Source organism: Oculina patagonica, chromosome 9 (genome assembly GCF_052425735.1).
Source record: "Oculina patagonica isolate OP01 chromosome 9, crgOcupat, whole genome shotgun sequence".
Taxonomy (NCBI): Eukaryota; Metazoa; Cnidaria; class Anthozoa; order Scleractinia; family Oculinidae; genus Oculina; species Oculina patagonica.
In genome coordinates this window covers 9,087,760-9,100,298 of record NC_135766.1, presented here as the reverse complement: position 1 = coordinate 9,100,298, position 12,539 = coordinate 9,087,760, and the positions used below count along the sequence as shown (strand labels likewise).

The 12,539-nt window shown below is 36.8% G+C and overlaps 1 protein-coding gene across 1 annotated transcript in view; it reads left to right on the top strand.

Annotated features, from left to right (window-relative positions):
- LOC144665657 (CUB and sushi domain-containing protein 3-like) overlaps window positions 1-12,539 on the top strand; it is a 546,049-nt gene that overhangs the window by 457,447 nt on the left and 76,063 nt on the right. The window lies entirely within an intron of this gene.

Below are 12,539 nucleotides of genomic sequence, written 5' to 3'. Positions count from 1 at the left end.
GAACTTTAATTATTAAGACTGCTTAATGATTCGAGACTTTTACCAATCTAAATTGCTGTTTATAAATTTAATTCCTGAATTTCTTATTCGTGCATAAAAAGGTATTTGGAAAACCGATAGTGACTCAAAACTTTTAAAAACTTTAAAAGAATTTAGACTGCTCTGAAGATGACCTCCGCTCATCAGGTTGTCGAAACGTCAGTCACCAACAACAGTTCGTTCAGAACTACCCTCGCCCGGATATGCACGATCACAGGAACTATGAACTTATTTAAACTGCTGTTTACAAATTTAATTCCGGAATTTCTAATTCTTGTATTAAGTTTCAAATTTTGGTCCTTGCTGGAATTCTGAAGTTTTGATTTGAGTGTCATATAAGCTCATATAGACTTGGAAAATATTAAAAGGTTATTTCAATTGCAATATATACATACATATTTTTAATACAGTCGAACCTCGATTATCCGGACCTCGATTATCCGGACTTCCTTCTCTGGTCCCAATTTTTTCATGTATAACGAAGTTTTTTCACTGCTTCCGTCGAAAACAACTTTTGTAGATTGTGTTACAGCGTTTACCCGAGATCTTCTCACCTATTTAAATCACAAAACAACAACGTGGAAAACAGAAACAAAAGTTTTCATGACGACGGAGGATTTTTTAATAATTTTTGCAAAAAGTTGCGATGCTTCGCCTTAGATATTAAGAGTGTGCCCGTGAGAGAACAGGGCAGAACCAGGTAACAAGTGATACAGCTCATATCACCGATTTTGCCCAAACTTAGCATAAATGTTGGGTATGGTGAGCTATTTACTGTGGCAAAACATTAACTCAAAATGTTTTATTCCCTTCAAGTTATGGCACCTTTTGAAAAAATGGCCATTTTTCACTAATTTATGCATATTTAATTAGCTGACTTTGATTGACCAGTTCCACAAGAAAAAAAGACTTCTGAAAATAAAATTCACTGCGTTATATTCTGTGGTTATTAGGCTTTAAGTACAATTATTCACTTCAACCGTCTGATTTGATTTCTTCTCCTCAAACGGTCTTTTGGAAGGTACACATTTCGTACTGTTGGAAATAGCCTTTAACTAGTGCCCAATATCTCCCATGAGCAACAACTTATATACATTATTCTTACATGGGTAATGAAATCCATCATTAAACTTCACAAAAATGCCACAAAATGTCTGGGGACTTCAATATTTTATTAGTATTGAGGAACTAAACACACGTGACTTAACGATTTCTTGCTATTTCATCAAAATTCACCGAAACACAAAAGCCATTTATTTGCCTCAATTTGGCATAAAATCGGTACGAAATAGCTAATCAAGCATAAATCTATAGATAAAATCAAAATATTGGCGAAGAAAAGGCAGTTGGGACATTTTTCGGAGCGTTTTCAGAGCCATATAATTCAGCAATGTTGTGAACTTGTGATAGCAAATGTAAAAATAGCAGCGAAAGATTTTCTTCACAAGCTCGCTCAATTCAACATTTAGGCACATCAAAGTTAAGAAACAAGAAAGTAATACTACATACATGCCACTTATCGACACACAGATGCTTTCTTTTGAAGAATTTGTTCTTCCTCGCTGCACTTCGATCCTTCGATCGATCTCAATTGACATGTACTGTTGCTTTGAGGCGCGATGAACTTAGCCAATACATCGTGGTTCATTCTTCGTGAAAGTTGTAAACAGGTTGTCAATAAAGTCATTCAAAGAGCTGTTCAAAGTTCACGGAAGGACACTTGTCTCAGCCAGTTTGCATGAAATAAATTTAACCGGAAAATAAACAGCCGCCATGTTGAATTTCTACCTTTGAGCCTGCCGTTTCAGTCAGCGGTACGGGCGTTCACTGGGGCAAGTACGTAGTGTAGTCATCATATAGTTGTTTGACTAAATCCTATATAGGGATATTCATAGAAGGGATACATAGCCTAGCCCTACCTATTGTTATCTATAGATTTATGCTTGATTAGCTATTTCGTACCGATTTTATGCCAAATTGAGGCAAATAAATGGCTTCTGTGTTTCGGTGAATTTTGATGAAATAGCAAGAAATCGTTAAGTCACGTGTGTTTAGTTCCTCAATACTAATAGAATATTAAAGTCCCCAGACATTTTGTGGCATTTTTGTGAAGTTTAATGATGGATTTCATTACCCATGTAAGAATAATGTATATAAGTTGTTGCTCATGGGAGATATTGGGCACTAGTTAAAGGCTATTTCCAACAGTACGAAATGTGTACCTTCCAAAAGACCGTTTGAGGAGAAGAAATCAAATCAGACGGTTGAATGAATTATTGTACTTAAAGCCTTATAACCACAGAATATAACACAGTGAATTTTATTTTCAGAAGTCTTTTTTTCTTGTGGAACTGGTCAATCAAAGTCAGCTAATTAAATATGCATAAATTAGTGAAAAATGGCCATTTTTTCAAAAGGTGCCATAACTTGAAGGGAATAAAATATTTTGAGTTAATGTTTTGCCACAGTAAAAAGCTCACCATACCCAACATTTATGCTAAGTTTGGGCAAAATCGGTGATATGAGCTGTATCACATGTTGCCTGGTCCTCTTATGGACACACTCTTAAGTTTAAAGAAACAAACGGGTTTTATTGATTGAATTCGAAAAATTTTGGTATCCAAAGTAAGCCCGCGAAATTAGAAAGCGTTGATGTCATTTTTAGCAACATGTTGACTGGCAACATTTTATCACGGTATTCAGGCACCCCGAACATGGCGACAGGTTTCCCCCTCAGGAAAGGCATGAAAATTTTCTTACATAATATCTTCTCTCTTTTTAATTTAACTTCTGATTTAGTCACGTCAATACTTTTTCTCCGTATTTACTTATTAAAAATCATACGTTTTTACCTATTTTTTGGCAGGGATGACGATACACTCAAACATTATCCAAGACAATGAGTTTTTCCTTAGTCATCTCAGTCGATTTATAGAACCCGTGGCTGGTTCACATCCAAATTGGAATCTGTGTTACCGCGCCACTTCTCACGGATGGTCGGCAAGTACCTTCCATAGTTACTGTGATGGAAAGCCTCGCACGTTTACAATCATCAGGAAGGACCAGTACGTGTTTGGAGGATACGTTGACATTCCATGGGGTAAGATATAATATCCACAGCTAAGGTTAACTAATGAACAGCTTCAAGAACATAATTATGAAAGAAGATTTAGGGAAATAAAAAGTAATGATTTCAATTCATAGAGGGACAGAGACCTATCAAACATCCCCCCGCCCTCCCTCCCTTACACCAGCACCAGTGTTTTCCTCATCAATTGTTAAAAAAAAATGTAGTGAACGTTCTTCGTCGCCTTAACAAGACTTCAGATATTCCATCTTTTTAGTTACTCACTCATCCCCTCCTCATCCCCCCCCCCGACCCATCATACCTCGATGCAACCGGTATGCTTCTTTCCATCGTATGGTCCGGTCCCTTTGTCCACCGTCCTGCTAATCGAGCAATTTTCTCTTTCGCAAAGCGTGACTTGAACGGTTGGATCTTCGCGCAGCAATCATTGCAGAATCTGTGACTCCTTTACCAATTGAAGTTACTGCTTCAGTCCTTCCAGAAAACGATCATCATTTTTTGGGCAAAGTATATCTAAGTAAACGGCGCAGACAAAAGAAAGATAATATTTTGATTGAAAGAAATCGGACCTAGCCTAAAAATAGCAGTGAAGACACTTAGAAGAACTGATCTGAAATGTGAACAGTTCATAAGGAAGATAAACCACGAATGATCTCAATGTACTTTGATGGCACTTAAGTAATGTATTATTTTATTAGTGGTGCTTCAAATATCGGCACAGGGGGCGCTTATTAATAAAAACAAATTCAAAGGGTGGGCGGGGAAGGCGCTTGTTATAACATGCTTATTAGAAAAAGGACGCTTAATAGAATAATCACGGTACATGTATCCTGGTATAAATCTTGTTAACCTCGTAGTGTTCGCCTCCAAGGTAAAGTCTTTTTGAATACCACTTTAATACCAGTTACATTTTTGAGCATTTGGAAGAGTTAAGCTATTTGTTAATTTCATTTTCCTCGGCAGCCAAGTGAGAATCAAAGAAGTCTGTGCAGTACAACACTCATGTGAATTAAGGAATGGTTCTTGTTCTCATGCGACGTTTTGGTAATTTCTTTGTGATTTGTTCCTTTTCTCAAAAACTTTGCTTCTTTTTGTTTGTTTATATTGGAAATGAAACTTTCCAATGATTGACTCAGCCCCAAGTGGTCACGTTACTGACCACGCCCTAAATATAACAATTATGAGCATTTGAGTTACGGGATGTAAATGTACAAGAAATCTTTCGTTTTTTCTCTCAAAACCTTTACCTCACCTAGCCAAAAGTCCTACCAAACGGGGATTTTTAAAAATGTTTATTATTTCTTCATTATTTCCTATTTTTGCCTAGTCCCAGTCCCTCTCCAAGAGAAAGACGTTGTAATTGAAACAAAATGAACAAATTTGTAAATCCCCGATTAGTTCTTCATACTTAATAGCTACAGCCATTCGCAGAAATCAAAATTAGTCAATCATTATACTTGCAAGTTCTCGTCAATTTGGTTTGAAATTTATATCACTAATTTGGGTGTGGTATGTCACGTACGCGTGACCAAGCAGGAATGACCTTTAAACCAAAAACTGAAACATTTCGTACAAACACTTTACTCTATGCAAGTTTCTTAGTGAAAGCTTGAATAACTTTTAGATTAGACCACCCCCCTCCAAAATTTAGCCTGACCCATTCCTTAATTCACTTGAGCATTAATGCAGTTGCAATCCCCTCCTTATTTAAACTTGAGTTGTTGTTTTTTCAACTTGAATCTTTGCTTTGATTATTTTTCTTCTAAAATCAGCATGTTTCAAATTCAATTGCCATCTACCCTAACAGTGTTTGTTTTATCATCACATTTTTAGTAACGTTTGGTTAGTTCATACAAAACGCCTACTTATGCCAGATAAAATACACACCACGATAACAAACATTATAAAGTTTAAAGGCAAGACAATTTCTAAGGCCTGGATTTCTAGAATCACCTGTATACGCATTGAAGGGTCAACATTGGAACCTGATTGTTAAATAACTGTAATAAACGAAGACGTCACTTATGTAACGTACTTTACAAACAATGCTAAGAATTTAGATATTAAACAAGATCTGCACAATCCAAGAAGGGACGTAGATTAATAAAAAGAGAAATTATGTGAATTTATTATTTAAGGTGGCTCACAATAGTTTACACCTTTCCATTAATGTTGGCATTCTATTATAACAAGCCCTTGTAATATTGCTGAAAAATGTTAACCGCAAACCAGTAAAGCATTTATAAGTAAACAGAATCAAATCCAAGTACGTGAAAATGCTTTCCCATGGCAACATCAATAAAGTCAACCATAATCTACTTTTGAGTGGTGAACACTAATAGCAACGAATTTTGGCTTCGAAGTAACTTCAGTGTGCTCTTTTGTAGAATCTATCCAAATTTGTTGTGAAAGTTAATCCTCAAAATTATGTGTGTATCTTCCATAGAATGCCAAAGACGGCCAGCTTAAACCAGTACAAGATCTTACAAGCTATCTTAAATAGATCAGCTGTACCTAGGTCTATAGCAGTAAGGTTCTCGAAAAAAAGGTAAAAACCTCGCCTTTAAAAGTAAATTACGTAGACATTTGTTTGTTTGTTTTTTTAAGAATTGCAAATTCTTCGGGGAGAACTTGTGAACATTTGAACATTTCCTAAGATCCACTCTATGGCTTTGTTTATAACGAATGACTGTTACAACTATAGTAATGAAATAACTATAGTTGTAACAACTATAGTTATTTCATATATTTTTGTTTCGTTAAAAAATACAGTTTTTCTTCTGTGACGAGTAGTTTTTGATTTGTCTGTCTTTGATTTCAATCGATACAGGTTGTAACTCTCAATTTTATCTAGGTATTTACCGGCCGCGGTGAAATTACGAACATAATCCTTTCAAACTTATGAAATGGGGGACTATTTTCCGATAGAGAATTGCGTTTTAAATATTTTGAGGTTAATTTTAATTTTGTCGGGATACTGTATCTAAAATATTTTAGTGCACAAAAAAGGTCACATAATAAGACTCTCATAACATAACAATATGAAACCCAAAACAAGTCCTCCAGCCGTAAAGCAAACATTACAGGTCTCTATAAGCAGTTTGTGATAGTGTAAAATACTAAACATTAGTTCTACAAAAGGACTTATATCTTTTCTTTTTTTAACCCTATTCAGACCGGGCTTTTTTTGGTCTTTTCAGACCGGGGGGGGGGCGGATTCCGCCCCCCTCCGTAACTTCCAGAATATTTAAGCAATCACAATGAAACTTACAGGATATATAGTATGTCCCAAAATCTATCTTTTGCTATATGTCACGTGGGATGATGACGTCACATCACGTGACAATGACATCATAATGCCAAAACAGCCGCCATCTTGGATCCGCCATCTTGGATTTCGAATTTTTTCAAAACGTCAGAAAACCGCCCAAAATTACTGGAAAATACTCAAAACCAATAAAAATGTGCTTAAAACCCGTAAACAGATGAAAATAATTGCTTTAAAGTTATTTTTCATTAATAGAAACAGGAAAATTACAAATTTGGGAAAACATGCCTGTCAAAATGCCGTTGCCATGGTGACGTCAAGTTCCTGACACAACAACCTACCCTACCAAATTATTCCCAGATAAATTTTAGATAAAGTCTCAAAGTTTTGCAGCGTTTGGTTGAATATTAAAAAAGTTATAAGCGTTCAAAGTCGGCGCGCGCACTTTCCGCCCCCCCCCCCCCCCCCGGTCTGGATAGGGTTAAGGGCTATAACTAAATTTATATATCCATGAACTTATTTTCTTAAGACTTTATTCTTTTTTTCTGGAGTTTGGGTGGGTGAGGAACTTCTTTTGGAAGGGGTCATTTTGAAGAAAGAAAGGGGGACCTCTTTCCGAAATTTTATAAGCTATCTGTGTTATTAGTGATTTTTGGTGGACAGCGGTTGAGGCTACATCACATTCGCGTGGCCGATTATGTTTTTTGTCTTTTCAAAACCACAAACCTGCTTGTCCCCGTCAATGTTCTAAAAATTAATTGACCAACAAAGAGTCATACTCAGGCAACTGCTAACACGGAACGACGAAACACCGAGATCGTGTACCTAGAACGGTGATATAAGAATGACAAGGTATAGAGTTTTCTACGGAAACGAAATGCGTGGGACTGCTGTTAGGAGAGGAAAAATGATTATTTGGTTTAATTTTAGTTATTCGCTTTCGCTGATAGAAATATAGAAAATCCTACATAGAAGTTTGGTGACCGGATTGGCAATATAAGAAGAGGGTCTGCGTAGGGGTGATGGATTGTTAGTTATCAGTCAATATTCAGGCCATTTCTCAGCTGTCAGTTAAAGATTTTATCATGTCTCAGCTGTCAATAAAATTTAGTCATTTCTTAGCACTTAGCTATTTCTGTTATATCATAGTTTATTCAACCAGATCAGGTAATTTTTAAAAGTTGTGTTTTTTTAACAGCACCAACGAATAGTTGGCTCTATGTTCTGTCGAGGGATGTCTTGTTGGTTTCTAATCCTTTTAAGTTTATGATAAAGAATCAAACGCGAATCAGATATAGACACGTGATCAGTATGGAGTGTTTGAATGACGATGTTACAAGGTTTTTCTGTTTTATCAAACATTTGTTTTAACCTGAATGTTAAGTTAAAAAAAATATTGTACTACATTCTGACGACATTGCGACTCTTCCATCCAACCGCATCCGAAGAGCTCAAAAAGCACTTATCATCGCTTTGAGGGAATTTTGAAAGAGTTTCATCGATCTACAGCTATGATTCATTATGTAGCTCTTTCTCTTCACCGGGTCGAAATAGCTTAAAAAGCCTTCACATGTTATTTATTTTCGCAACTTAAAGAAGGAACGCAATGCCATAACTTTGTCGACCAAACGACACAAATGACATAAAGCTATGGGTACCAAGGCGTTGTTCCCATCATCTACATGTAACCACTAAGCTACAAGGGGATAGAAGAATGAGACTAAAATATATATTCCACGGGTGTCGCGTTGGGCGAGTTTTTACTTTTTCTTTCCTTTACAAACACAACATCGTGCCAATATGGCGGCTCGAATCTCTTTTCTTTTCCCACGTGTTCTCGGGAATCCCGAATCCCGAATAACGCAATACACGCGGGACAGTTCCAATGTTATTTCTCGTGGAGCGCCACGACAACGGGAATGACAAGGAGCCCCCTTCTTTTCCATGTCAAATCAAACTGAATACCACCAGTACAACCTTCTGTAGCTCTTGAAAGCTACTTGGAAAATGTCAAGTTAAGCATTTCTGAAATAGAAATAACAAAGCCAAAACACAACCTGTCACACAACGAACACAAAGCAGTCAAAGAACTGCAAACGAATACTGCCATTAACCCAAAACGTGCTGATAAAGGCAGCACAACTGTGATTCTCAACAAAAGGGACAAAATTCAGGAGGCCCAGGTACAGCTAGACAAAAGCGATCATTACCGACCTCTTGTTAACCCAATGGTCACTGAAACATTACGAAGAGTTAATGAACTTATTACTCAACTACATGTTGGCAAACATATAAACGGCATGACAAAAAAGTGGCTTTCACAAACTCCTAATCCACCCAGGATACTGATTTTCTACACTCTAACAAAAATCCACAAACCTCCTTATATTATATCGGGCTGCGAAGGGCCGACTAAAAGGATATCATCCTTTGTGGACCATTTATTACAGCCAATAATCTGCTCAAAAACAAACATCGTATCTTAAAGGTACGACTGATTTCATAAACTTTATGGAAAAACTGAAGTGTCACACAAAACCACCCTGGTATCAATGGATGAAACAAGCTTGTATACGAACATTCCACAAGAAGAGGGTATCACAATAGAATGCCAAGCATACGAAGAATACCACAATAACAGCCCTCCCATTCCGTCCCACTATCTTAAACAAATGTTCGGCCTTATACTGAAAGGAAATTCGTTCCAGTTCAACGAAGATGGCGGTTGCTTGCGTCAATCTCTTCATGGCAGAAATCGAAACAAAAATGCTTAATCAAAGCAACATCAAGCCGAGAGTGTGGAAACGTTACATGTCTTACATAGACGACGTCTTCTCCCTATGAGGCGCCAGTAAACAAGACATTGATCTATTTATAGAACAAGCTAACACATTCCAACCAATTATAAAGTTTACAGCTGAAATCTCAGAGAAAGAAATTACATTCTTAGACACTGTAGTGTACAAAGGCGAAAGATTCCAAAACAAATCTATCCTCGACGTCAAAACCCACTACAAGCCGACCGAGACCTTTCAATATACACACTATTCCTCTAGCCACAAACCAGGTGATAAGAGAGGCTTTATAAAAGGAGAAGCCGTCAGACTTCTAAGAACAAACTTCTCGGAAGAAAATTTCCAGGAGGCCATGTGTATCTTCAAAACACGACTTGAAGCGCGTGGTTATCCAAAAAGCCTAATTGAAAAAACCTTATCTGAGGTCTCCTTTGCCGAAAGGCAGACGGCACTTAAAAAACAAACAGTAAAAAACTAAATGCAAAATAATGCCTTTTGCGACAACGTACCACTCAGGGGGTAAACATTTAAAACAAATACTGATGCAACATTGGAGTCCCATTCAAAATCAGCCACTTCTGAAACAATTTACAAAACGCCTCCGATTATATCTTACAAAAGAGGTAAATCGCTCCAAGACATACTCGTCCGAGCAAAACTTTTAAAACGGCTCGTGCATCGCTTACGTAAAACCACATAGGGGAGTCTGTGTGGGCCTGTCGATGTCTTTTTCAAAATTCTGCTTTCTCACTTAACACTTTCTTCAAATTGTTTCAACTGTCAGTTAAAAAAAGGTGTTAATCAGCTGTTAGATTTTGGCTAATTTTCAGGCCAGTTAACCCCATCCAGACCTCTAAGAGAGTAACAGTGACCAAAATTTAAACATAAGTAAACAGGCAGATCAAATGAGAAATTTAAAAACTGCGTGTTATAAAAAGGTTTTGTGAAATTGCTTCACATTATTAGATTACTCATTTTTTTTTACAAACTTCAAAGCTCCTAATTTGGGCTTAACACTGTGACATCAACCGAGGTGTCATGGCCGCAAGATGAAATAAATAGCTTCAAGTTTGACATACAGTCAGCTTTTGTTTTTTTAGGTCACAAACAGAGAAAAATCACGCTTCTGTAACATGTGTTGCCCAGTTTAGCTACCATGGAAGCAATGTTGGCTAGGATGCGTGACGCTTTGTTTCCGGTCGTTGTTTCTTTGTTTAGCAAGCCGGGCAGCAAAACATTTTCCTTGCTTCCCGCTTATTAAGCCACCTAGGGAACATGATCATGACCAAAATTCTGCAACAGTGTTTGCTGCTAGTTTAACCAGGCCTTCGGTGTGCAAATAATAGGTGGCGTGGTCCGTTACAAAAGATATAAAAGATTGTCCTTCCGTGCATTTTGATCCATTTGATAAAATTAGTTTTAATTTGTCGGACAAGTAAATAGCAAATTTAAAATCCTTATCCGATATCTGTATTTCATATGCTTTTTTATAAAAATGTTATTATATACACATTCCGTATTGTCTATGTAACACATAATTACTTAACTAATTCATTAATTGATATAAATATATTTATTTATTTTTTACAAATTCATTTTATCAAAATAAGTCTCAGTGCATGCGCAAGACGTGCATTTCTAAATCCTGATATTAGCAATAGAGGAAATATTCACAAGAGACCAATGAATATAGTAGGCTTTATGTTCTGTCGAGGGATGTCTTGTTGGTTTCTGATCCTTTTAAGTTTATGATAATGATTCAAACGCAAGATGAAATAAATAGCTTCAAGTTTGTCATACAGTGAGCTTTTGTTTTTGTTTTAAGTCAAAAACAGAGTAAAATCTTGCTTCCGAAACATGTGTTGCCCAGTTAGTTACCATGGAAGCAATGTTGGCTAGGATATGCACATGCGTGTCGCTTTGTTCCCGGAGGTCGTTTCCTCGCTTAGCCAGCCAGCCGTAGCAAAACAATTTCCTTGCTTCCAGTTATATTAGCCACCAAGGAAACATGACGAGAAAAAAAACTCTGCAACAGTGTTTGCTAGTTTAACCAGGCCTTCAATCGATAATGACTGGCCTGGTCTGCTACAAAGGAAATAAGAGATTGTCCTTCCGTGCATGTTGATCGATTCGATATGTGTAACGTGAAAACTGTTAATTAACTTCATTTAACTTTGTACGTATTTGTTAAATGTATGTATAACTAAACTTTTGATGTGTTTGTGTTTTCTCCGTAATAAATATTTTATGTTTATATCTTCTTGTTATTCAGATACCAGTAGTGGTTGGAGTTCATCCTCCAATGCGTTCATATTTTCGCTTCGTAACAAAGAAGGTCTTGGACCATTCAAGAGTATGGTGAAACAACCACAATATGCAATTTACAGAAACTCGGGTTATGGTCCAACATTTGGTGGAGGGAATGACATCACAATTGCTGACAATGCCAACAGTAACACTAATTCATACACAAACTTTGGCTACTCCTACTCTGTTCCAAGTGGAGTACAAAGCAGTAGAACAATCCTGGCTGGGACTTACACCTTCACACCTGATGAAGTGGAGGTATTCTATCTTGGCTGAATCACGGGACACGGAGACTAAAATCAAACGCTAAACCGTCCACACATATTTTATTTACTTAGTGTCAGTGTTGTAGTTCAGTGTAGTCCCTTTCAAGATATGTTGTCGTCAGTGTCGCAAGAATAGCCATTTCAGTAATATAAGTAGCTTTTATTGTTTATATAAACCAAATAATTTTATAGTTCTGTAAAAAATAAATGTCTTTATTAATTATATAAGTAATGAGATTTACTCAACACAAACGACTCGAATAGAAATCGATTCTCTTTAATTAGAAGCAATCCTAGTGGTATACGATTTTTCTCACGAGTGAAAAATTTCGTACGACCAATCACAAGTCTGATACGAAAAAATCGTATCGTATTTCCCGTCATCTGAGTTGGTAGTTACTTGTCACTGTAAATTCTATTAACATGGCTTCACCGACGGATTTTGGAGAGATTTTTTAAATGTTAAGAAGAGAAATCAAGAAACAAAAAAATCCTAACTCGAAAAAGTTTTGTACGGGGAGGCTCCGCCCGAAGATCCAACCCCTTACCCTTTTATATACCATTTTGATAGAAAAGGTACCCCTTTTGTATACCTTTTATTGCAAAAAGGCGCCCCTTACATATACCTACACGACATCACATTTACCTAAAACGGGATGTTTTCTTGTCATTTTTATGTAGCGCTTAACAAATTAAGACGATACATCCAAAAGTTGCGTCTGCTTGAAATATTTAATGTAAAGCATGAGGAGCTTTACTCTCCTAAAAAATTCTCA